The 25,506-nt window shown below is 45.3% G+C and overlaps 1 pseudogene; it reads right to left on the reverse strand.

Moving 5' to 3' along the window:
• Positions 1 to 1,147: 1,147 nt before the first annotated feature.
• Positions 1,148 to 25,506, reverse strand: part of LOC123464364 — an 86,790-nt pseudogene continuing 62,431 nt past the window's right edge.

Consider the following 25,506-nt stretch of genomic DNA (forward strand, 5'->3'; position numbering starts at 1 on the left):
CCCTTCCTACTGCACCATTCAAATCACCCATTCAGAAGAGTGGTTCTGAGATCACTTCTTAGAAATACAGATTCCCAGGACCCATGGATGGATATTTTTACTTAGTGGGTCTGCGTTGGACCCCAGGAAACTGTGTTTGAAATCAGCTCCCGAAGTGGTTCTGTTGCCGGCTCAATGTGCCCCCTGTTTTGAGCACAGCCGTCTGCATGGGGCCTTCCTCAGCCGACGGTCCACATGTGTTCCCTTCCCTTCACTGAGCTCTGGCTCCCGGGAAGCTGCCATCCAGGCCACTGCGCTCTGGGCTCCTTTGTTAACCTTGGGCCCCAAACACTGAGAGAGAACGACAGGAGGAGGTAAGAGGCAGGAGGGAGGACAAAGAGGGTGGGATGGGTCCCCTAGCTCTGTCCCCAAGCTGCACCTCACCAAGTTCTTCCCCAGCTCCCTTCCTTTAGGTTTGGGAGAAATAACCACTTTCCAGGCCGGCAAATGGCTGGGCGTTTCCCTGTTTTTAATCTCCTGTAGCCTGTGCTGTCTTCTCTAGGTAATTCCTCCACAACACTCTCAATTACCTTTTTGAGTGTACCCTCCGCTTCCTGCCAAGACAGGAAAACAAAAACATTGCCTGGAAAGGGTCGATAATTCCGGGCTTGGTGCAGCTCAGTTCAGTTCAATTCAGCAAACATTGACTGAGCCAGGTCCTCTCTGTCAGGCTCTGTGCCAGGAGCTGGGGACAGGGAAAACATGGGCACAGAACCCACCTGCAGGCACCCAGCCACAGCTTCTGGGAGGTTGGATGGTGGGTGCAAGGAGAAGGTGAAGGGGGATCAGGGGAATGCCACAAAGGCCAGCCTATCTCTACCTCTGCCCAGGGCGGCAGGCAGCAGAGGCTTCCCAGACATGGTGACACCAAATATGGGTGGGCAGAGAAAGGAGGAAAGAGAACAGTTGGGGCAGAACCAGGTTGATGGCATGTCAGTACATAAAGGCAAGCTGGCCTTGCCAACTCCGCAAAGGGTGCAGCCGGGTCTTGAGCCATGGTGCTCCCCTCGACAAACCCTGCTCAGGGTGCCCCTTCCTCTGGGTGATCTGTGTCACCTGGGTGCCTCCCACTCTTTTCAAATTGCTGTAATTTGGGCTTCTTTCCTCCTCAAGCGGTCCTAAATCCATCGGTTTCCTCAGGCCCCATACTTCTCATCAGAGTGATTTCTGGGAGAACACAGAGAGGTTTAGAGTCAAGACTCTGGGCACCCTGAGGGGAGGAGGGAAGAAAAGTTCTGAAATGTGCCATTGACCTTCCATTTGGGATTCCTGCTTCTGTAAACTACTATGGGCCTTCAAGGAGATGAAGCTCTTAAATTTCACTTCCTCCAGGGAGACTTCCTGGAAGCCTAACCAGTGCTCCTTCTCTTCCTGTTTTTCTTCCCTTTGTTCTCTCTTTCTTTTTGTTTGTTTGTTTTTCCTTCCTTCCTTCCCTCCCTCCCTCCTTCCCTCCCTCCTTCCTTCCTTCCTTTCTTTTTTTTTTTTTGGTAGTGCTGGGAATCAAACTCAGGTCCTATGCATACTAAGCATGCGCTGTATTACTGAGCAAAAACCCTGTTCTTCTCCTAGCCCCTTAAAAATAATTTGAGGCAGGGTCTTACTACTAATTACTCACGCTGGCTTTGGGCTCACTCTAGCCGGAGTAGGTCTTCAAGCTTTTAGTTGAACTGCCTGAGCCTCTTGTGCCTCCGGGATCACAGGCAACGAGGCCTGTTCCTCTTATTTCCGTTTCAGTCTTTGCTAATTTGCTATGATCACCAGCTTAAATAGCCCACTCAGCTGCTAGAACCCCAGACATTTTTCTCTAGGATCCAGCACTGCACCTAAGGCAGTAGAATATGTTTGTTGGACTGAATTAAAAGGATTCTTGGGCTGGAGAGAGGGCTTAGTGGTTAAGGCACATGTCTTTAAAGCCTAAGGACCCCCGTTTGATTCTTCAGGTCCCATGTAAGCCAGATGCACATGGTGATGCATGTGTCTGGAGTTTGTTTGCACTCTCTCTCCTTCTGTCTGTCTGTAATAAATAAATAAAAATAAAATCTTTAAAAAAACGATTCTTGGGGGCTGGAGAGATGGCTTAGCGGTTAAGCGCTTGCCTGTGAAGCCTAAGGACCCCGGTTCGAGGCTCGGTTCCCCAGGTCTCACGTTAGCCAGATGCACAAGGGGGCACATGCGTCTGGAGTTCGTTTGCAGAGGCTGGAAGCCCTGGCGCGCCCATTCTCTCTCTCTCCCTCTATCTGTCTTTCTCTCTGTGTCTGTCACTCTCAAATAAATAAATAAAAAAAAACAAAAAACAAAAAAAACAAAAAACGATTCTTGGGCTGGGCGTGGTGGCGCACGCCTTTAATCCCAGCACTTGGGAGGCAGAAGTAGGAGGATCGCTGTGAGTCCGAGGTCATCCTGAGACTACATAGTGAACTCCATGTCAACCTGAGCTATAGTGAAACTCTACCTCAAAAAACCAAAAAAAAAAAAAAAAAAAAAAGAAAGAAAGAAAGAAAGAAAAGGATTCTTGCTGCAGTAGAAGCAGAATAATAGGGATATTGTGATTTTTGTTTGGATAAGGTGGAGACTATAGCTCAAGTCAGAGAAGGGACTTGCGTCTTTTGTGACACAGCTCATAAATAACAATGCAGGATGGGGGGATTTGGAGCATAGCACACCTGCTGACTGCAAGGGCTCCATGGGCTGCTGGGCTTCTCATTCATATGGACACAGCGCAGCGCTTTCTGCCCCGTGCTGTTTGAGCAGGAAAATGCAATGCGCGCACTCCTTGCTGGTTGGTTGCTCCTGCGTGGAGCACATTCCCATCAACTCAGCCGCTAAAGCGCTTGCTGTGCAAACATGAGTTCAACCCCCAAAGCCTACATCTAAAAGGCCAGGCCCAGGGACATGCCCCTGTAATCCCAGTGTTGGAGAGGCAGAGATGGGCCTTGCTCAACACTGCTGACTGATTTCAAGGTGTCTGTGTGAACGTGGCCTGATTTTGCAGTTTGGGATCCAGAGATTTGAAGCAACGCATGTATGATCGCACCAACAAGAGGCAGAACTTAGATTCAAATTGTGACTCCCAGGCTTGGCCACCCTGCTTTCCTCTGGGAACTGTTCACCAATTTCAGATTTAGGAGAAACCAGACAGATTGCATCAAACACAAGTCTGTTGGTGCCCTCTACTGTCCAGTTCAAACATTGCCAGCGGTCTGCTTTGAAAAGCAAATGGTAAGGGAGGCAGTTAACTTCATGCTTAAAATAAGCTGTGAGCTACCAAGTGCACCCACAGAAGTCCATAACATGACAAAGGAAACCCAGACATGCTCCATGCCATCAACTTGGAAGTTCTGTTGACCCTGCCCACGCGATTTCAGCTATTCTCCTAAGTGCTTGCTCTGGGAATGAACAAGCACACTCCCTCCTTAACCCTACCCAGCACCTCCATGACTATGGTCATCACACTACATGCTAACTGCCGGTGGACACATCTCTCTTCTTGAGCTCAAGGCTGGTGTGGCTCACCTTCAGATTTCCTCCCTGTCTTCTTTATTTCACGTGAACCTGTTTCTTCAATGGTTATGACAGCCGGAAGAACAAATGAACAAAAGAGGGCAACCGGGCTGAGGAAATGGCTCAGTGGATAAAGCGCTGGCCATGCAGCTCTGAGTACCTCAGTTCAGATCCCAGGACCCCTCGGCAAGCTGGTAGGTGTGTCGGGCTCCTATACTCTTAGTGGGCTTAGAGTGAGAAGGAATTTGGAGATCAACACTTTTCCTGAGGCTTGTGAACCAAGTGATGGACACTGAAAGACTTTGCCTAAAAGTGAGGGGGAAGGTGAGGAAATCTTCCCTTGACCTCCACATAGATGCAGGGCCATGTGGACACACAGTACATTTAGACAACGAGGGCAATGGCCAAGCGAAGGGCTGAGGGGGTAGGGAAGAGCACTGCAGAGGGAAGTTTTGAGTTCAGAACTACAGAATTTACTATTCAACAAGGTCCCCACATGATCCCAGGGGATGCCAGTAAGCTGGCATCATTTTCAAACTGGGGTACAGGGAAGTGGCAGGTGCCAGTGAGTCGCAGGACAAATGGAGGGCTTTGGGGGTGGTGCTGTTTGCACAGGGTGCCCACCTTGTAAAACTGCACAGAGCGGCTTATAGCTGGGCACTCGGGATTTCTATGTTATTCTTTAATAAACCATGTACTTGAGTTAAGTGTGAAAGGGGCAACTGGAGCCTCAAGCCTATTCCAAGGGAGGGGTGCCTTGCTGAGGTTATTTGAAGTAGTTTTCCCCATTTGCCGTCTCAAAGTTCAGCTTCCTCACCCATGCTGGGCAAATAAGTACTCTGCTATTGGGCCACCCCTCCCATCCAAGAGAGTCTAGTCTCTCTCTCTCCTCCTCCCTCTCTCTCTCTCTCTCTCTGTGTGTGTGTGTGTGCGCGCAGGTGTATTGTGTGACGGCACATGCACATGTGTAGAGGCCAGAGGCCAGCCTCTAGTGTCATTACTCAGGAGCCACCCACTTTTTTTTTAACCACAGACTCTCCCATTGGCTTGAAATTCAATATGTAGGCTAGACTGGCTGAGTAGTGAGCCCCAAGGATCTGCTTGTCTCTGTGTCCTTGGCACTGGGATGACAAGATAGACCTGATTTAAAAACAAAACAAAACAAAACAAAACTTGGGGCTGGGGAGATGGCTTAGCAGTTAAAGTGCTTGCCTGTGAAGCGTAAGGACCCATGTTTGACTCTTCGGGTTGCACCTAAGCCAGATGCGCAAGGCGGCAGACACAAGTGCGCGAGCTCACACGTGCGTACCAGCTGGTGGACAAGCCTGCAGTTCAGTTTCACTAGTTGGAGGCCCTGGTGTGCCAATTCTCTCTCTCATTAAAAAAAAAACAAAACAAACAAACAAACAAAAAAAAAACAGACCAGTCTATTGGGTTTGCCTCAAAACAACAACAACAACAATAATAACAACAAAAAACCAAACCCTAGGGCTCTAGGATGAAACTCAGGTCCTCATGTTTGCAATGCCAGCATTTTACCCACTGAGTTACTTTTTCAACCCCTGGAAGCTACTTTTGGTCTCCTCACACTACTGAAATTGATCTCCTGTGACCAGCCCCTCCTTCTCTCTCTCTTCCTTGAAATACTCCCGTTTTGAACTTCTAGAGACCCTGTCTCCACTCCCCTTTGCAGGTGTTCTGACCGCGCTGTGCTCGGCCTGCCCTGAGAGCTGTCCCAGGATGAGCTCATCCCCTCGCCTGACTAAGCCCATGCCGATGACTCACCATGACTATCTCAGCCCATCCTCACTGGGGACCATCTGTCCAGATGTCCTTTTGACACTTGTGTTGGAACATCTCAGCCGCACCACCACTCGGGACAGTGTACTCTTCATTTTCCTCAGTAGCTCTACTTTTTCTGTATTCCTATTGTCAGTGAGTGGCCACACTGTCTCCCGAGAGCTAGGCCAGGCTCCTGCTCGCTGTCCCTTGCCTTGTCACCTTGGAATATACATGTGTACTTGGGTGAGGAAACGACGACACGGAAGGCCTAGTGGCCCTGTGCTGGGGGCCCTGGTCTCCCTCCGTGCTCCTGCCATGCATGGTGAGAACAGGAGGTTGCTGCGGATGCCCAGGTGGCTGTTAGACTTTCAGCCTGGATCTCTGAATGGGAAACACACACAGCAGACCTGTACTTGATCTAAATCAAGCCCAGCTGAGCAAGCTTAAGCCTGTGGGTCCGCAGACCCGTGAGCGGCACACGGTTGTTGGTGGCAGTAAGCTGCTAAGCTGCATGCCCGCTTCCACACCTTGCTTTCCTCATCTTGCCCATTTTGCTTTCCACATTTTCCCTGACTTGTTTGTCTCATTTCCCAGTGCAGCTGCCATAGTGCAGGCTTTACCAGCCTTGCTTGGACTCTTAAAAGTCTCTCTCATTGGGCTGGAGAAATGGCTTAGTGGTTAAGGTATTTGCCTGAGAAGCCTAAGAAGCTTAGTTTGATTCTGCAGAAACCGTGTAAGTCAGATGCACAAGGTGATGCATGCATCTGGAGTTCGTTTGCGGTGGCTAGAGGCCCTAACAAACCCATTCTTTCCCCTTCTCTCTCTCTCTCAGTAAATAAACAAAAATTAAAAGGTCGTCTTCATAGGGTGCTTACATTTTATCTTGTCCCTACTAGGCTCAGCTCTGTACTATATAGAACAAGCACTTTTCCTAAACTTTAACCCCTAGCTCTGTGTGTGTGTGTGAGTGTGTGTGTGTGTGTGTGTGTGTGTGTGTGTGTGTGTGTGTGGTGTTGTGTACCATGGCATGTGTGAAGGCTGGAGGACAACTTTGGGGTGCCAGTCCTCACCTTCCATCTTGTTTGAGACAGTGTCTCTCGTGAGGGCCAGGCTGGCCGGCCTGCGACCTTCTGGGCTCTTCCTGTCTGCTGCTGGGATGACAGACACGGGTGTAACTTGTGTCCAGTTTTATGTGGGTTCTGGAGATCTGAATTCTGAACATCAGACTCGTGCAGCAGGTGCTTTTTTCCTCTCTTTTTTAAAAAATTATTTATTGAGCTGGAGAGATGGCTTTGCAGTTAAGATGCTTGCCTCCAAAGCCAAAGGACCCAGGTTCATTCCCACATAAGCCAGATGCCCACACAAGGGGGCACATGCATCTGGAGTTCGTTTGGAGTGCATGGAGGCCCTGGCGCGCCCGTTCTGTCTCTGTCTCCTCTCTCAGCAGGTGCTTTTAACCAATGAGCCATCCCACCCCTTCTGCAGGCCCCTCAAAGGCTTGCCACCACCCTTAAAGAAATGTCCATGCCTGCGTCCTAGGAAGCCCTCAGAGCTTGTTCCTTTCTCAGAATTTCTGTTCCACATCCCGCCCTCTGCAGCCTCTTTCAGTTCATTACTGGCATCATGCCCTTTCTTGCTCTGGGCCCTCCGTGATGCCTTTTCCCTCTGCCTGGAATGTGCTCCCATTCCCCTGGCCCAACTTTTTCTGTCTCATGCTCCTCAGCTGTGAACTGAGCAGCGATTCCCTAGGGGAGCTCCCTGTTGAATCCTACTGGTCTAGGTGAGACTCATTTTTCTGTTTGTTCCCATAGCATCAGATTCATTTTTTCTATTGGTTTCCACAGCATCCTAGGCTTTTCCCATTGAAATATTTACCAAACTAACTCTCAACTCTAATATGCTTGTCTTGATCCCAGAAGACTCCCACCAAGCAGAACTATGTCTAGTTCCTTGATCCTTGTATTCCCAGCACTTAAACAGGGGCTGGGACAATCCTCGTGGCTCAAGAACTGCTTGTTGAATGAACATTGTGTGGAAATAATACGAGCACGTTAAATACTTCTGAGAAGCAAATGAACGTCAAAGAAGGGACTTACAGAGGGTCTAGTCATTCTTTCACTACACAGATGGTTAAACTGAGGCTCAGAGAAGGTCTGGAGACCATGGGCCTGGAACCTGCCCATGGCAGATCTGGAATTAGGGAGCTGTAGGGATTGTGTGGGCTTTGTTTGCTCTCTGACTTGTTTAAGAATGAAAGATGATTATCTGCCATGTGGGAGGCCCTAGATACAATCCCTCCCTGGCAACTGAAGTGGGCGGGGGAGGAGTCTTACTATCTTGTTCCGCAAAGTGGGGTCTGAAGAGCAGCAGCATCAGCAGCGTATGGTAGCTCATTAATTCCTGGGTTCTGCCCTTGACCCCTGAACCAGCAGAATCAGAGTCTTCATTTTAACAAGATCTCTGGGAGCTTGTAGATAAGATAAAGATGAGATGCTCTGGTTTGTGTGAGCAGGAGGACAGCTGGGATAACTAGGCTGGCTTTAAAATCTTTCTGATTCCATGAAAACTGAAAAAAAATTGGACTGGAGAGATGGCTTAGCGGTCAAGCACTTGCCTGTGAAGCCTAAGGACCCCTGTTCGAGGCTCGAGTCCCCAGGATCCACATAAACCAGATGCACAAGGGGGCGCACGCAGCTGGAGCTCGTTTGCAGTGGCTGGAGGCCCTGGTGCGCCCATTCTCTCTCTATCTGCCTCTTTCTGTCTTCTGTCACTCTCAAATAAATAAATAAAAATAAACAAAAAAACTTTAAAAATGGCCAAGATCTTATGGCATTCAGCACATGTCATAGACAGAAGGTCAAAAGCATAAATCCCTTATCTCCAACGCTCTACATAGTCTAGAAGTCCAGGGGTAAAAGTGTGAACCCCTTTACCTCCAGAGTTCCACGGTGTGGAAGTCCAGGGCCTAGACTGATGGAGGGTGGAATTCAACTTTAGATAAGCTGACTTGCATGGTGAAAGAACCTTGAATATGGTGAAACTCCCAGGAGCTGAAAGAATATTCATGATGCCTGATGCTTTAAATTTCCAACCAGCTCCCAACCTTGTAGCTCTTAAAGTGAAATGATGTCGGAATGGACATTTACTTATGCAGACAATGCCACCTTGGCTGCTTGAGATGGTGATGAGGGTAGTGAACTTATACTAGCTAGTGACACTGGAAGCTGGTGTAGCCTGTTTGGCAAATACTGCTATATGTAGCAACAACTAAAAAGTCATTGATTGGGCTGGAGAGATGGCTTAGCGGTTAAGCGCTTGCCTGTGAAACCTAAGGACCCCGGTTCGAGGCTTGGTTCCCCAGGTCCCACGTTAGCCAGATGCACAAGGGGGCACACACGTCTGGAGTTCGTTTGCAGAGGCTGGAAGCCCCGGTGCGCCCATTCTCTCTCTCTCCCTCTACCTGTCTTTCTCTCTGTGTCTGTCACTCTCAAATAAATAAATAAAAAATTAAAAAAAAAAAAAGTCATTGATCCCCTTGGACAGAGTTACGGCAGGCACTAAGGAGGGAACCTAAAAAGATCATTTAACAGAAGTGAAAAATTACATGCATGGAGATATTTATTATAGCTAAAATATTAAATGAAATCACTGAACAAATTATTGATATGATATCTTCATGAAGACCACCCAAATCACTTAGGAGAACAATCTGTCCCATGTCACCTGCTTGGAGACCAGTGGTGGATAAGAACATGGTCCCTATCACTGCCTGCATGACCTTGGACAAGCTTATTTAACCACCCTATGCCTTCATTTCCTCATCTGGAAAAGAGAGATAATAACAATATCTACTTCACAGGACTGTTGGATGACTACATGACTAATTAAGTTCATTAAAGGGCTCAAAATAGTGCCTCTCCATAGATTTATATCGCTATTTTTGTTAACATTCAGATGGCACGGCTGGATACTGCCACGCTGCCCGACACCAGAATGCTTTTCTTTCTGCAGAGCCTGAGATATCCCATGGTAAATCCGAGCCACTCAAGGAGAGTCCCCAGTCTTCCTTGAAGGCAGCCAGCTTTCCCAAACAAACGAGCGGATAACGGATCTCTAGGGTGAATTCATTATGTCTTTTGTGGTTGTTACTCTGTCATCTTTGAGACAGTTGATCTGGGAGCTTCTTGAATATGCCCTGGCCCTACCACTGAATTACGCCCAGGTGCAGTAAGTCCGCCAGAAGTGGACCTGGACGTGCAGCTCGGTAGTGTCCATATGGATGCACATATATGTGCTCACACGAACCCAGCTTCCTTTTGTCCAATGCTAGCAGCCACCATTCAATGAAAGGCTGGTGTGTGCCAGTTGTTTGCTGCCGTGACCTCACAAACATCAGTCCTAAGCATTCACCCCGAGGTGGGTACACCATTTGTCCTATCTCACAGCCACAGCCTCTGAAGTTCAGATTCTTTCGTTCTTTCTTTTTTGGTTTTACGAGGTAGAGTCTCACTTGAGCTCAGGCTGACCTGGAATTCTCTATGGAGTCTCAGGGTGGCCTCGAACTCACAGTGATCCTCCTACCTCTGCCTCCCCTCCCGAGTGCTGGGATTAAAGGTGTGCGCCACCACGCCCGGCTAGATTCTTAAGGAGTTTGCTTGACGTCTCCCCAGAGAAAGCTGAGGGGTGTGTAGAGTATGTGTGGCATGGTATATTGTCTCGTATATGCACATGTGTGTGCAGATGTATGCACCATGCATACGCATGCAGAAGGCAGAGAACTTCAGAGGCCCTTCTCTATTGCTCATCCACATACTTTCATGAGACAGGGTCTCTTCCTCAATCTGGAGCTGCAGTTTTTCAGTTAGTGAGCCTCAGCAATTCTTCAGCCCCTCCCCCATCTGATTAAAGACATATGTGACCATGTCAGCCGTTTTTTTCCATGCTTTCTATAGTCTCAGGTCCTCCCAGTCCCTCGTGCCTAAGTGGCAAGTGCTCTTAACCACTGAGCCATCTCCCCAGCCCTGAAGCTGAGATTTTAAACCCAAGTTTGTATAATGCCAAGCCCACACTTGGAATAATAATCCTGAACTGCCTCCTTATGTAGGAATGTAAGCAAAATGTTTATAATAAATGCTAACTGTGATGGTTTCAATGTGAATGTCCTCCATAGCCTCAAGTGTTTGTATTTAAGCTTCCTACTTTGTCCCAGCTGGCGGGACCTCTGGGAAGTGGAGCTCTGCTGGAGGAGGAGTGGCACTGGGGTGGCAGGTCTTGAGCGTAACCAGTGTTGAGGGCCAGCTTGCTCCTCCTGCTTGCTCTATGTGGCTGAGGAATGGCTGCCAGCTCTGCCATGATGAAACCTCCCCTTGAAACTGCAAAACCCTTTCCTCCCATAAACTACTTCAGTTTGGGTGTTTGTCTCTGCAAGGAGAAAGTAACTGCTATGGTAACGAAAAAAGAAAATAAAATACTAAGTTCAGCCCCCCAATAGTATGTGTGCAGGCAGACAAAGCCTTGAGAATATTTTCTGAGCAAGAGTGAAAGACTTGTGTATTTGTCTTTTTAAAACATTTCCTTTGGTGACGGTTGCTATTTGGATCCCACAAATTTGATTTTACATAGTTATTCTCTACTGGCAAAAATTCTGTTCTTTAAGCTCAGTCATTCTCAGCCTTGGTTGCAAATAGAACTCATCTTTATGGGCTTTTTATTTTATTTTTTAAAATAAATTTCTTTCAAAAATTTAAGTTTTCTGAGACAGAGTCTTATGTAGCCCAAGCTGGTTTCCATCTTCATGTGTAGTTATGACTCTGAACTCCTGCTCCTCCTGCCTCTACTTCCCAAAATGCCTATGTGAGGGCTGGAAAGATGGTTCAGTGGTTAAAGGTGCTTATAGTAATCCTGTCAGCCTGAGTTTAATTCCCCAGCACTCATGTACAGCCAGACACAAAGTGGCACATGCATCTGTAATCCCTATGCATCTGTGGCAAAGAGAGACAGAGCCGGGATAATTCAGAACCTCACTGGCCAGTTAGACAGGCACATACACAGTGGTATCAAGCAAACAAAAACAAGCATAAAACAAGGAAGACCTTGTCTCAAGCAAGGTGACAAATACCTGAGGTTGTTCTCTGACCTCCACATATGCAGAATAAATAAGAAATCCATGACTACTGAAAAGAAGGAAATACAACTATTGTTCACAGACAGCACATTTTACAAATAATGCCAACACCTGAAATGAATCATTAGCTATGTTCATTTAGCAAAAGGAGCTAAACCGTAGATCACAGACAGCCACTAAAACATGGAGGTTTGAAAATACCTGAGATGGTTGATCGCTGGCTATTAACTTGACAAGATCTCCAGGAATATTTGTGAGGGATTTTCTGTATTACTATTTTCTATATTTTCTACATCCTAACTGTGAGCAGCACTATGCCATGGGCTGGGGTCTTGGACTGAATATCAAGGAGGGAGATGAGCACCCCTGTTTACCACTCTTTGCTTCCCTGTGGTCTGAACGTGTCCAGGTGCCTGAAGTTCCTGTCATCAGGTCTTCCCCACCATGAGGGATTGTAACCCTGAACTGTAAACTGAAATAAACTTTTCCTTCTTGAAGTTGCTTCTCGTCAGGTATTTTGTCTCGGCAGTGAGAAAGCAACAAATGTAGTACTATTTATATAGTAACAACAAACCCCATAAAATATTATGAAACTATAAGTGATTGAACGAAATAGAATTGAGTGCCTAGTCCCACTTGTATAAAGACTCTTGATTTAGGAACATGGTCTAAATATATCGTAAGTGGGTTGAAAAATTTGTCAATAAACTTTAATTAAATGGTGTGGTATTGGGTCAATTGAATAAAAAAGAGAAGGAAAGAAAGAGAGAGAAAGAAAGAAAGGAAGGAAGGAAGGCATTAGATCCTTCCCATCATATACAGAATATATAATGGACCATAGGTATAAACATGAAGGAGAAACTGATTAATAAAGATTCTAAGAGAAAATATGGCAGAATATCTTCAAGTTCTTGGAGTAAGCAACTAAAGTTTTGTTTGAGAAATTTACTTTATAGTTCATGCTGTCCTGAAATTCAATATACATATAATTCAGACTGCCTTTGAATTCATTATAATCCTGTTGTCTCAGTTTCCTGGGTACTGGGATTACAGGGGTGGAGCCACCATGCCTAGCTGATTTTTTTTCTTTCAAGGTAGGGTTTCACTCTAGCCCAGGCTGACCTGGAATTCACTATGTAGTCTCAGGGTGGCCTTGAGCTCAGAGTGATCCTCATATCTCTGCCTCCTGAGTGCTGTGATCAAAGGTGTGTGCCACCATGCCTGGTTTAACTGAATTTTTTAATTGAGTTTTTGAGAGTTAGGGTTTTGTGTAAATCAGGCTGGCCTTGAAATTGCTACATAGCAGAGGATGACCTTGAACTTCTTATCTTTCTGCTTCTAATGCAGACCAGAAGCAAGATAGCCTTCTTCTAAAGGTCATCAGTTTAGGAGCACAGGCTCAAAGGAACATGGATGCCACCCTACCCTGGTGAGACTAGAACTCTAGTCTGATTCTTCTCTGGGCTTTTCCTTGGCTTAGCACTCTTTCGAAGTCAGAACTCCTCCCAGGCTCAACAATCAATATCCTTCATTTACATTCGGACTTGGCAATGAGGCTCATCTTAATTAGATGCATAATTTACGTAAATAGACCTGATTCAAGCCTCCAAGTGAGATTCTTCCCCTGTCCTCCCACCCCCTGAACTTCCTGTAGCCTGGGAGCTTTCCTGCTTTATTCTCTCTCTTACTTTGACTCTTTTCAAAATAAATCCTTCACAATTTACCCCTTTCTCTGTTTATGTTTCTCATTGGTTTGCTAAGTGTGGACAATAACTCAAGACTTGAGAGCCACTGGCTCAGGGGTTTTAAGCTCACCCAGAGCTCAGCTCTCTCCAGTAACACTTCCACCTCTCAAGGCCTGGGATTACAGGTGCGTCTCACCATGCCCAGTTTATGCAGTACTGGAGGATGAATCCAGGGCTTCATGCATGTTTGGCAAGCATGCTACCAACTGAACTACATCCCTGACCTCACAGTGATATTTAAAAGAAGATATAAAGAAGTACAAATTAAGAGAAAAGCTTGATCAATTGGACTTTATTAAAATGAGTAACATCTAATCACTAGAAAGCATCACTATGAGAGCTAGAAGGCAAGCCACAGCCTTAGTAGAGAACATTAGCAATACACATGTCTCTGACAAAGGATTTGTATGTACCATGTATCAATAAGAAAAAGGCTAATCCATGAACAAAATAGGCTCAAGACTAAAGATTACTACACAAAGGAGGGTATCCAAATGATCAATCAGAGTATGCAAATGCTATCCTTAGTTAGGATTAGGCAAATTAAAACCACTTAATACTTCTCTCCCCCATCATTTTCTGTAATTAAAATGATAACATCTGGTGCTGGCAAAGATATAGAGAAACTGCAATTCTCATACATTGATGACGAGTACAACCACTTTGGAAAGCCATTTCCACAGTACTTATTAAAGTCAAGTGCATCTTACGTCTAAGCAATGTGCGTCAGCACAGGCACAAGACGAAAGGTCTCTATTAATTCATCAGCATACACATACGCAAACCTCCTTCGCCGCATCATTTACAAGAGCCAAGGTGGACACAACCCAAATGTCCACCAACAGTTGAGTCAAAAGCTGACATCCTTCCACGGCCGACTGCTATCAGTGGGAAAGGCTGTGTTACTGCTATACTTAACCAGGGGGAATGGATGTCAAAACAGTTTCATGAAAGAAATCAGACACTAAGGAGCACAGTTTTGGGTTCCATTAACATGAGCCTCAAAAACAGACTGAATAGACATGGACCAACCCAGCACTTGTTGCTCTTCTGCTTCCTCCCTGCTGCTGTGGTGCTGTGTTGCTGGTTTCCTGTCCCTGCTATGTTGGTCTCTACCTTTTGGAACTGTAAGCCAAAATAAATTCTTTCCCTAAACAGCTGCCGGTCTAGTATTTTGTCTCAGCAATGAGAGGTCATTGACTGGGAAAGGAATCTTCTGGAAGGTTGAATCTGGTTTATCCTTTTATTTTTCTATTCTACAATTTTTTTCATCTTTTTGTTACTTATATTTAATTTTAGAGGCAGCATCTCACAGTATAGTCCAGGCTGGACATGTATTAGCCAGGGTTCTCTAGAGGAACAGAACAGAGAGATGAAATATATTTACAATGGGATTTATGAGATTAATTTGCAAGATACAGGCTGGGTAATCCAACAGTGGCCAGCTACAACCGGAGTCTATGAACCTGGTAGTGCTTAGTTCACAAGGCTGGATCTTCAGCACTCCCAGTCTGGTGTGGGAGGCCTGAAGGACTCCTGGAGAGCCACTGGTCTTCAGTACGTGTTGGAAGGCAAAGAATGTGGGTTCAGATGTCAGTGAAAGATGGAGTAACAGTGATGCACTCACCGTCAGTGAGCAAAGGCAGCCTGCAGAAAGGCCATTCCCCCCACCCCCGCCCCATCCTCTTTACATATAGGCTGCCTTTAGAAATTGCTGCTCACTGTGAAGGAAGTACTTTTTCCCTCACAGTCCTGCCCAGGTGGTATGTCTCTTATTTGATTCCTGATCCGATCAAATTGACAATAGAGATTGACCATCGCAGGGCTCAAATTGAGATCCTCCAGCCTCAGCCTTCAGAGTCTTGACTTTCAGGCGCTCCTCATCGTGCCTGACCCTCGATCCCTTCTTTATTTTGACTTGGTGGTGACTTTAAAGGTGAATACAGTGTAAGTATACACTGAGCTATGCTCCCAATATTGGTGCACTAGATAGATAGATAGATAGATAGATAGATAGATAGATAGATAGATAGATAGATATTGTAGATATGTTAGGCTTAAAAAAAATCAAAACTGGGAGTGCATGTTTTTAACACTTTTTTCCTTCCTTTTCTTTCTCCTCCTCGCTTCACCTCTTTCTTTCTTGTGTCTCCGCAGTGTATCTGAAAAGATTAGCTGTCCATATGTTGACATCTTTCCACATTTTCCTTACTGACACTGGTGCTCTTCCCCAGCATTGGCTTTCCTTAAATAGATCTTGGCTCCTCTCTTCTTTGACTTTAGGGACGTGTTAAACTTACGATCACTGCAGATACAGTCTCCGGGAGCTGCCTCTCATCACTGTGGGAGGACAGGCTCATTAGTCCTGATAGTTGTCCTGGTATGTAGATCCCTGGTCCTCCACCCTAAGTGCCCTTGTGTCTGCATGCTGTGCCTCCTCCTGGAAGAGAGGCTGTGTCTCTCAGGACAGGCTTTGGAGAGGAAGGGCAGACAGCACCAGCATCACCCAGCACTTATCAGACATGCAGAGCCCCACCCAGATCAACTAAATCAGACAGTTTGGGCAGGCCAACAATCTACTTTCACCTGCCCTCTGGGTTCTCAGGCGGCCCCAGAGTGAGAGCCCCTGGACCACAGAACGCCCCACTAGACTTTCTGGAGCAACCAGGCCTCCTCTTCTTTGACTCTGTTTCACTGGAGGAAGTTACCAGCTGAGGTCCTCATCCCTGTTTCTTCTTCAACCTAGCCTCATCTAGTTATTTGATCCCCACTCAGCATTTCCTCACAGTTTCTAGTGGGTTCATGGCATTCTTTCTTTTGTTCTTTCTTTTTATTTAATATAGCTCAGGCTGGCTTGTAACTCATGAGCCTCCTCTCTCAGCCTCCTGAATGCTGGGATTATAGGTGTGTGTCACCTCACCCAGCCTTCTGATAGATATCCCTAAAAGTTTTAATTATAAAATAGACAACAGGGCTGGACAGATGGCTTGGTGGTTGAGATGCTTGCCTGCAGAACCAAAGGAACCAGGTTCAATTCCCCAGGACCCACATAACCCAGATGAACAAGGTGGCACATGCGTCTGGAGTTTGTTTGCAGTGGCGAGAGGCCCTGGCACACCCATTCTCTCCCTTTCTGTCTCTCTGAAATAAACAAATAAATAATAAAATATACAACATAAAACTTGCCATCTTAACCATTTTTAAATGTCCAGGTTCAGTTCATTCACATTATAATATGGAAATCTTTAGAACTCGTCACCTTCCAGAACTGAAATTCCTCATTTAATTTTTTTAAAATATTTTTGTTTTATTATTTATTTATTTATTTGAGAGTGACAGAGAGAAAGAGAGAGAGACGCCAGGGCCTCCAGCCACTGCAAATGCACTCCAGACTTGCGCATCTGGCTAATGTGTATCCTGGGGAACTGAGCCTCGAATTGGGGTCCTTAGGCTTCACAGACAAGCGCTTAACCACTAAGCCAGCTCTCCAGCACTATATTTTGTTTTATGAAACAGGGTCTTGCTATGCAGTGCAGGATAGCCTTGAACTAGCGATCTTCTTGCCTTAGCCTCCTGAGTGCTAGGATTGTAAGTGTGTGCCACTGTGCCTGCTTTAATTCACACACGTGTGCATGTGTGTGTGTAGATGTGCATGGACCATGGTGCACACGTGGAGGTCAGGGGACAGCTTTTGGGCATAGGTCCTCACCTTTTACTTTATTTTGAGGCACAGTCTTTTGTTCTCCAGTCTGTTCACTGGTCTAACTTCTGGAAGCTTCTCCTTTCTCTGCCATAGGCATGCTAGGATTACAGACATCTGTTGCAGTGTCTGGGTTTTATGGAGGTTCTGGGAATCCAAACTCAGGCATGGCAAGTACTTATTCCACTGAACCACTTCCCTAGCCCCTTGATACTTTATTATTATTATTATTTTATTTTTTATTGTTTTTGGTTTTTCAAAGTAGGGTCTCACTCTGGCTCAGGCTGACCTGGAATTCACTATGTAGTCTCAGGGTTGCCTTGAACTCACGGCGATCCTCCTACCTCTGCCTCCCGAGTGCTGGGATTAAAGGCATGCACCACCATGCCTGGCTCCTTGATACTTTTTGAAAAGTATATATATTTTTAACTATCATTTGTAATTTTGGGGGAATATGAGTCAGTAGTACTCTGTATGATATTTTTGTCTTATTGTGCTAAAAATAGATACAATGTACCATTTTGACCATTTGTATGCTATAGTTAAGTGTCATTAAGTACAATCATATTGTGCTGCCATCAACATTATGCACCATCCATCTCTGAATGTTTCCCCCATCCTAATGGAAATTCTAAAATTCTACCCTCATGAAGCCACATCTATCCCCACCCCTGGCAATCACCACTCTCCTGTCACTATGGATGGGACAAGTGGGAGCATACAGTGCTTGTCTTGTCTTGTGTGTCTGGTTGATTTTACTCGGCATGATGTTTTCAGGGTTCCTCCGTGTAGCAGCATGCGTTAGGATGCCATTCCTTTTGAAGTCTAGATATTGTCCCATTCTGTGTATATAGTACACTTTGTTTATTCATCTGTAAGTGAACACTGGTTGCTTCCACATTCTGGGTCTATAAATAAGGTTTCCCATCTCTACTTTCAACTCCCTTGACTTTGAGGAATTTAGTAGAATTAATTGTTAGGTTATATGGTAATTCTAAATTTCAAGTTTTGGGGGAACTGTTCTGCCATTGTTATATTCCCACTAGGGGTGCACAAGGGTCCCAATTGCTCTATGGCCTTTGCCACCAATTAGTATTCATTTTGATTGGACATCAGCCATTTTAATGAACGTGAGGCGTGATTCCCCCTTTTACTCTGTGGATTCCATTCTGACTGTACTGTAGTCTCCTTTGATGCACGTGCACAAGTTTTTCATTTTTTTAAAAAATATTTTATTTATGAAAAAGAGGGATAGAGATTGAGCACGTAAGGACTTCGTGTCACTACAAACAAGTTCTAGACACATTGGCCACCTTGGGCATCTGGCTTTATGTGGATACTGAGGAATCAAACCCAGGTCCTTAGGCTATATAGGTAAGTGCTTTAGCCCCTAAGCCATCTCTCTGGCCCCAAAGTTTTTCATTTTGAAGAAGTTCAATGAGTCTGTTTAAAATTTTTATCTTATGCTTTTAGTAACTTATCTAGTAAATCATTATCAAAGTCAATGTCATAAAACTTTTCCTTAATGTTTTCTTCTCTGTGTGCCTCCACTATGCAATCTCTAACAGTAATTTCCAATTGTCTGCTAGTTAAACATCAATATCTAACTACACCACCCCCACTCCCCTGTGCCATGAACATGTGTGTTTAAAACATGGCAGCTTTGCTACTAATTCAGAGTATAGGCATATAGCTTGCCATAGCACTTACTTTCTCAGGGTTGAGCAAAATACCTGACCCGAAGCAGTTTATAGAAGGAAAGGATGTATTTTGGCTTATATTTTTAAGGGCAATTTCATCACGGAGGGGAAGACATGGCAGGAACAGATAGCCAGACATTGTATCTTCTCATCAGCGGGAAGAAGTAGAGAGAGAGCTAGGTGCAGGAAGTGGGGCTGGACCATAAAACCCCAAGAGCTCCCCATCCCAGTGACATACTTTCTCTAATAAAGGCCCACCTCCTTAAAGGCTCCACAACCTTCCTGAATACCACCAAGGGGGATTAGGTATTCAAACACGGGGGGGGGGGGTTATGGGAGACATTTCACGGCAGATGAAGGGCCCCCAGCAGTAGCAGAACAGCATAGATATGGGAATCAAACGGAAGCTGCTAAGTCTTGTGTTAACACTTTGCCTCTGCCGCTACTAGCTGGGTGGCCTTGGGTAAATTCCAGAACCTCTTTTAAGCTTGGGTTTTAATTTTCTTATCTTTAAAACCGGGATAATAACACTTACTACGACATTTTGTTATGAGAATGAGAGATAATTCATGTAAATATCTTGCTCGTAGAGGCTGTGACCTCTAATTACTAATTTCATTGTGTGAGACCCAGGTGTCTCCTGCTGTTTCTCCTCTGCTCAGCCTGCAGCTTGGGAGCGCCTCCGGAGGCCAGCCTGGCACATCTTGTCTATGGATGGATCAAGGTTCATTCTTGAAGGAAACCACTGACGAGTCCTCAGGCCTCTGCGCAGCTGTACTACTGCCCTTGCCGGAGGCCAAGTCCTGCCTTTCCTCTCCTTGCAACTCTTGCAACTCTGAGTATCAGAGACCCACAGTGCCCTAGGCAGCACTGACCAGGACTGGATGCCACAAACAGTTGATGCCACAAACAGTTCCTCTGGCCTCAAGGAATCATTTGAGAGCTAGGTGACCAGCTTGAGTTAGCTTTAAATTCATTTAAAAAAATTCTTTATTTATTTAGTTGAGAGCAACACAGAGAGCGAGAGAGAGCAAGAGAGAGCGAGCGAGAGAGAGATAATGGGTGCATCAGGGCCTCCAGCCACTGGAAACGATCTCCAGACATGGGTCCTGGAGAACTGAGCCTCGAACCGGGGTCTTTAGGCTTCACAGGCAAGTGCTTAAATGCTAAGCCAGCTCTCCAGCCCTTTAAATTCCTTTTGAGTTTACCGATAGCTTTTCGTTGTTGCTGATAACCACAATTCCTCCTCCTGAATTCCTCCTATTGTACTACAACTGCAGACAAGTTTAAAAACTGGTGAGGGCTAGATGGCTTAAGATGGATTGATTCATTTCTGCTTTTCTTAAATTTTTTTTTTTTCTAAGATAGCATCTCTCTCAGGCTGGCCTTGGACTTATAGCAACCTTCCTGCCTTTACTTGAATATTGGGAATACAAGCATTCACTAAGTATGGCCAACTAAGTTTTTGCTTTTTAAGATGGTTCCACATGTTATTAATGGGAATGTTGAATTCTTGCTGTCCCACAGGAGCCTCTAGAGCAAAAACTTTATATATTTTTGACTTTAGCAATTGAACCCTGTGTTTCCTGTATGCTAAGCACACATTCTGCCCCTGAGCTACACTGCCAGTTCCAGATAGACACTTTCTTTTTTTTTTTTTTTTTTTTTTGGTTTTTCAAGGTAGGGTCTCACTCTGGTCCATGCTGACCTGGAATTCACTCTGTAGTCTCAGGGTGGCCTTGAACTCACGGTGATCCTCCTACCTCTGCCTCCCGAGTGCTGGGATTAAAGGCGTGCGCCACCACGCCCGGCAACACTTTCTGCTTGTGAATGAAATTTAAGGTTAGCTAGCAATAAGCCTGAAATATAGGTACAAATCTGCTTCCAGTGCATTTCACGGAAGGCGCCATCCACTTCCTTCTTCGAACTGATCAAACACGTGCAAGGGACTTCCCCATTGCTAGAGCCTTTTCAACTTTCCATGACCTCCACACCTCCCATTTCCTCATTCCTTTCATCCTCCCTTGGGACAGTGATTCTTGGCTTGGGCAGTGGCTGCTAACAGTGACAGATTCACCTTTGGGCACAGCAGGCCCACACAGGGTACTCTCCTGGGTATCCTGGGCCACATCCTGGCTACTGTTGACTCTGGGAATGACCTTTTTCTCTCCAAGGCTTGGATGACATCCTCAGGAGCTCGAGGCACCTCCCACAATGGTCTACTTCCTTTTTTTTTTTCCTGTTTATGTTGGGTCTTCAGGTCAGTAAGGATTTTTTCTGTCCATGTTGTCACAATACTGTGTCTCACTGTTTTGCACCCCAAAGACATTATTTTGAGGGATGACATCACAGACTTCAACACAACACTTGTAAAGGGTTTCCTTAGCTTCCCTAATTTTCTGCGTTTACTTGGAGGTGATGGTGTCCTGACAGGGCTGGAGAGATGGCTTAACGATTAAGCTGCTTGCTTCTAAAGCCACAGGACCCGGGTTTGATTCCTCAGTACCCATGTAAAGTCTGATTCACAAGGTGGCACATGTGTCTGGAGTTTGTTCAAAGAGGCTAGAAGTCTGGCATACCCATTCTCTCTTTCTATCTGTCTCCCCTCTGTAATAAATAAAATAAAATAAAACAAAATAAAATAAAATAAAATAAAACTTCAAGCTAAAGGCCCATATCATTGTCTGACCTTGACAGAATTCAGTGAAGGTGACTTTAGGAACCTTTGGATGGAAAGCTCATCTTTCAGTGGAGTCAGTTGCATTTCTTTCCCAGCATGCAGCTGTGACTCCTTAGTCTTTTTGTAAGTTGCAAACTGTCTTGGAAGATTCCCTTTAACAAACTCTAATTCATCTCCTCTGCCATGATCTCCATGATGCCTCCTGTATTTATAGAAGTAGCTTCGGGGAGTTCACCCCCTTTTTATGTAGCTCAATCTTCCTTTATGCTTCTTTTTTTTTTTTGTTTTTCGAGGTAAGGACTCACTCTAGCCCAAGCTGAACTGGAATTCACTCTGTAGTCTCTCAGGCTGGCCTTGAACTCACTGTGATCCCCCTACCTCTGCCTCCAGAGTGCTGGGATTAAAGGCATGCGCCACTACCCCCGGCTCCTTTATGCTTTCTGTTTTGGGAATGTGGCACAGGAAATCTTGGCTTACAACTGGTTGGCAAAAAAGAGAGGGTTACACATGCAAAAGTCAGATTATCTCTGATTCTTCTCTAAGAGCAACCATCAGCAGTGTCTTCTGTGGCACTTTTACATTTTTATGAAATCAGATAAATTATTTCTTTCCACATTTTTCTTGGCGTAGTTGAGACACACACCATCTACTTCTGTCGCAAGGAAAAACCAGCCACTTAAGGTTGCTCCAGGTAAGGGATAGATGCAGGATGCTCCAGTGCCTATGTCAATTCCTTCTGCTTTCAATTGCTTTTGTCAGAATCCTGGTGACCGATCATATCTTCTACCCAATGACTATAGTTGAGTCTCAAGAGATGTGGGAATTCCTCTCTCCAGTGGGATAGCAATAGAAAGTCCACAATCTTCCTGTAGGAGAGTCTAATCTAGAGGTCTGGGTGCTTCAGCATCTTTAAAAATATTTTATTTATTTATTTGCAAGGAGAGAAAAAGAGAGAGAGAGAGAGAGAGAGAGAGAGAGAGAGAGAGAGAGGCGCCTAAGCGCACCAGTGCCTCCTGCCACCGCAAGTGAGCTCCAGATACATGTGTCACTTTATGCATCTGGCTTTATGTGGGTACTGGGGAATTGAATCCAGGTCATTAGGCTTTCCAGGCAAATGCCTTAACCACTGAGCCATCTCTCCAGCCCTCCTTCTGGGTCTTTTACATTAAGATTCTAAGGCTTATGTTCCTACTCAACAGGGTGTCTCACCTCTTGCTCTTTGAATGTGCAGTCCTCCCTCCATGTTCATGGGGGATTGGTTCCAGGACATTCTATGGAAATCAAAATCCTGTATACTCAAGAACCTTGCATGAAATGGTGCTGTGTATGCATGTAGTTAGAGCGCAGATGTGGTCACTTGAAGAGGCAGATGTTGACTAATCACTTCACTCTCTTATCCCTGCGCCTTCCTGCCTCCCCCAGCCCCACCTCTGCTCTGAGAAGGAACACAGCAGGCCCACTCTTAGAGAGCGTCTTCGTCTCCCACTCTGTCCTCCATTGCCTACTTGACTCCTAGCATGTCGTCTAGGCACAGACCCACTCCTCTGGTCCCATAAAGATTGTCCTCTTGGGATAGGGATAACTTGCTTTATTCCTCAGAACAAAAGCCCCTCTCTCTGGCTTCAGGACCCCCCCCATCCTCATTCATGGTATACTAACTCCTCAATTACAGCCCCTTCCCACAATGAAATCTGTCTCAAGTGAACCTGCTTTAAATTTCTTTCTTTTAGGGCTGGAGAGATGGCTTAGCGGTTAAGCACTTGCCTGTGAAGCCTAAGGACCCCGGTTCGAGGCTCGGTTCCCCAGGTCCCACTTTAGCCAGATGCACAAAGGGGCGCACATGTCTGGAGTTCGTTTGCAGTGGCTGGAAGCCCTGGCGCGCCCATTCCCTCTCTCTCCCTCTATCTGTCTTTCTCTCTGTGTCTGTCGCTCTCAAATAAATAAATAAAAAATGAACAAAAAATATTTTTTAAAAAATTTCTTTCTTTTATTATCTTCTATATATAACCTATGCGATCCTCTTGCATGTGCTAACCATTTCTAGATTATCAAATCTGACACAATGTAAATGCTATACAAAAATTGCTATGCTGTAGATTCAATTTTTGACACTTTCATACGTGTGTACAATGCAGTTTGATCCTCCTTCCCCGCTTACTCTCTTTCTTCTCCCTTCCCCTCCCACTAACAGCCTTCTTCCCTCTACTTTAGAGATGCTTGATGTTTATTGCCAGTAGGAAACAGAATCTGTCTAGATGCCCATCAATTGATGAATGGATTATGAAGATGTGGTACTATGTAATGGAGTTTTAGTAGGCTATTGAGAAAAATGAAATTATGAAACTTTCAGAAAAATGACGAACTGGAAAAGATCAGAAACACCAGCACCACATGCTGGCTCTCATATGCAGATCCTTGCTTCAAATTTCTAGTTTAAGTAGGAATGAGGATGGAGGATGAGGAAGGGAAAGAAAAACTAAGAACGTGTGGATATACTGTAATTTTAAAAGCCAAGAAGAAAAATGTCAGTTCATGTTCAATACAGATGCATTTGTTTGCCTGAATATTTTCCACCTGGGGTTGAATTTTCAGATGCAGGATCCATCGGCACAGAACCAGAACTGTGGACCCTGAAGAGGGAAACCCAAGGATCAGGGGACACGGAGGCCACTGTGTTTCCTTCCACACCACCACTGGGAAGAGCTGCCAGAATTCGCCCTCATCTTCATTGCTCCTGTCTTTGTTTTTGGCTTTTTGAATAAACGGAGTCTGTACCTGAGAAGAGATTTTGGAGGAGGTTTGGATGGAGGTGAAAACCGTGTCCTTAGAAGCTTGGGTTTTATAGTTGACAGCCAGGCAACGCCCCCCTCAGTCCTGGGCTTCCCTCAGAGTGGCCGGTTATTCTAGTGACAAGGACAAGCAGAGTGTCAGATTCATCCAGTATAAGACAAAGGTGTTGGAATTCCCTCTGAGGTTTGGTTTGACAGGTTCTGTCTGCTTCTGATAGGTCACATGGAATTCCTTCTGTCTTCATTCAGAACTGAATTCGGAAGCTTGAGAGAGCAGTTAAAGGTGCTTGCTTATAAAGCCTGACTGCCTGGGTTTGATTTCCTAGCACTTACATAAAACCAGGTGCACATATGTCTGGAGTTCATTTGCAGTGCTAGGAGGCCCTGGAGCGCCCATGCTCTTTAGCTCTGTCTCTCTCAAATAACAAATAAGTAAGCAAAGAACAAATAACTGAATTCTGTGTGGACACGTAACCCATTATGTGAAATTCTTTTTTATATATATTTAAAAAAATTTTTTGTTTATTTTTATTTATTTATTTGAGAGTGACACAGAGAGAGAGAGACAGAGAGAGAAACAGAGAAAGAGAGAGAATGGGTGCGCCAGGGCCTCCAGCCACTGCAAATGAACTCCAGACACATGTGCCCCCTTGTGCATCTGGCTAACGTGGGTCCTGGGGAATTGAGCCTCAAACTGGGGTCCTTAGGCTTCACAGGCAAGCGCTTAACAATTAAACCATCTCTCCAGCCCAAATTATTTTTTGTTTATTTGTTTTTATTTTAGACACAGAGAGAGAGAGAGAGAGAGAGAGAGAGAGAGAGAGAGAGAGAGAGAGAGGGAGACAGACAGAAACTTGTCATGTCAGGACCTCAGTCACTGAAATTGAACTCCAGGTGCTTGTGCCACCTAGTGGGCATGTGTGACTTTGCACTTGACTCACCTTTGTGTGTCTGACTTGTGTGGATTTGGAGAGTTGAACATGTGTCCTTAGGCTTTGCAGGCAACTGCCTTAACCTCTAAGCCATCTCTCCAGCCCTAGTATGCAAAATCCCTCACAGGCTAATGTGCCCCAAACTAATAGGGATGTAATGAGCATGTTAACTTTGGATCTGGGCTCCTCTTCTAAACCTACTTTCTGATTGCAGCTAGCTCTCAGGCTTGCTTCGTTGGTGAGGTATTTGTGCAAGGACAAGTCATTATGAGTAATCTTTACAGGAAGAGGAAGTAGGTTAATTTTACCTTAAAAAGTCTGTGGGATGCCAAAGCTGGTGGGCTATGCAAAAAGATGGGCTTATGCTAGTTTTTAAAATTGGCTTGGAAAGAACTGTGACCAGATTTTTCATCCCAGCTAATATTTCTGAGTTTGAATTTAGCAGGAGATACTTCCAACAATGTAACCAAAACATGATCAGGGAGGTGTGTGTGTGTGTGTGTGTGTGTGTGTG

This window comes from Jaculus jaculus, chromosome 1, assembly GCF_020740685.1.
Source record: "Jaculus jaculus isolate mJacJac1 chromosome 1, mJacJac1.mat.Y.cur, whole genome shotgun sequence".
NCBI lineage: Eukaryota > Metazoa > Chordata > Mammalia > Rodentia > Dipodidae > Jaculus > Jaculus jaculus.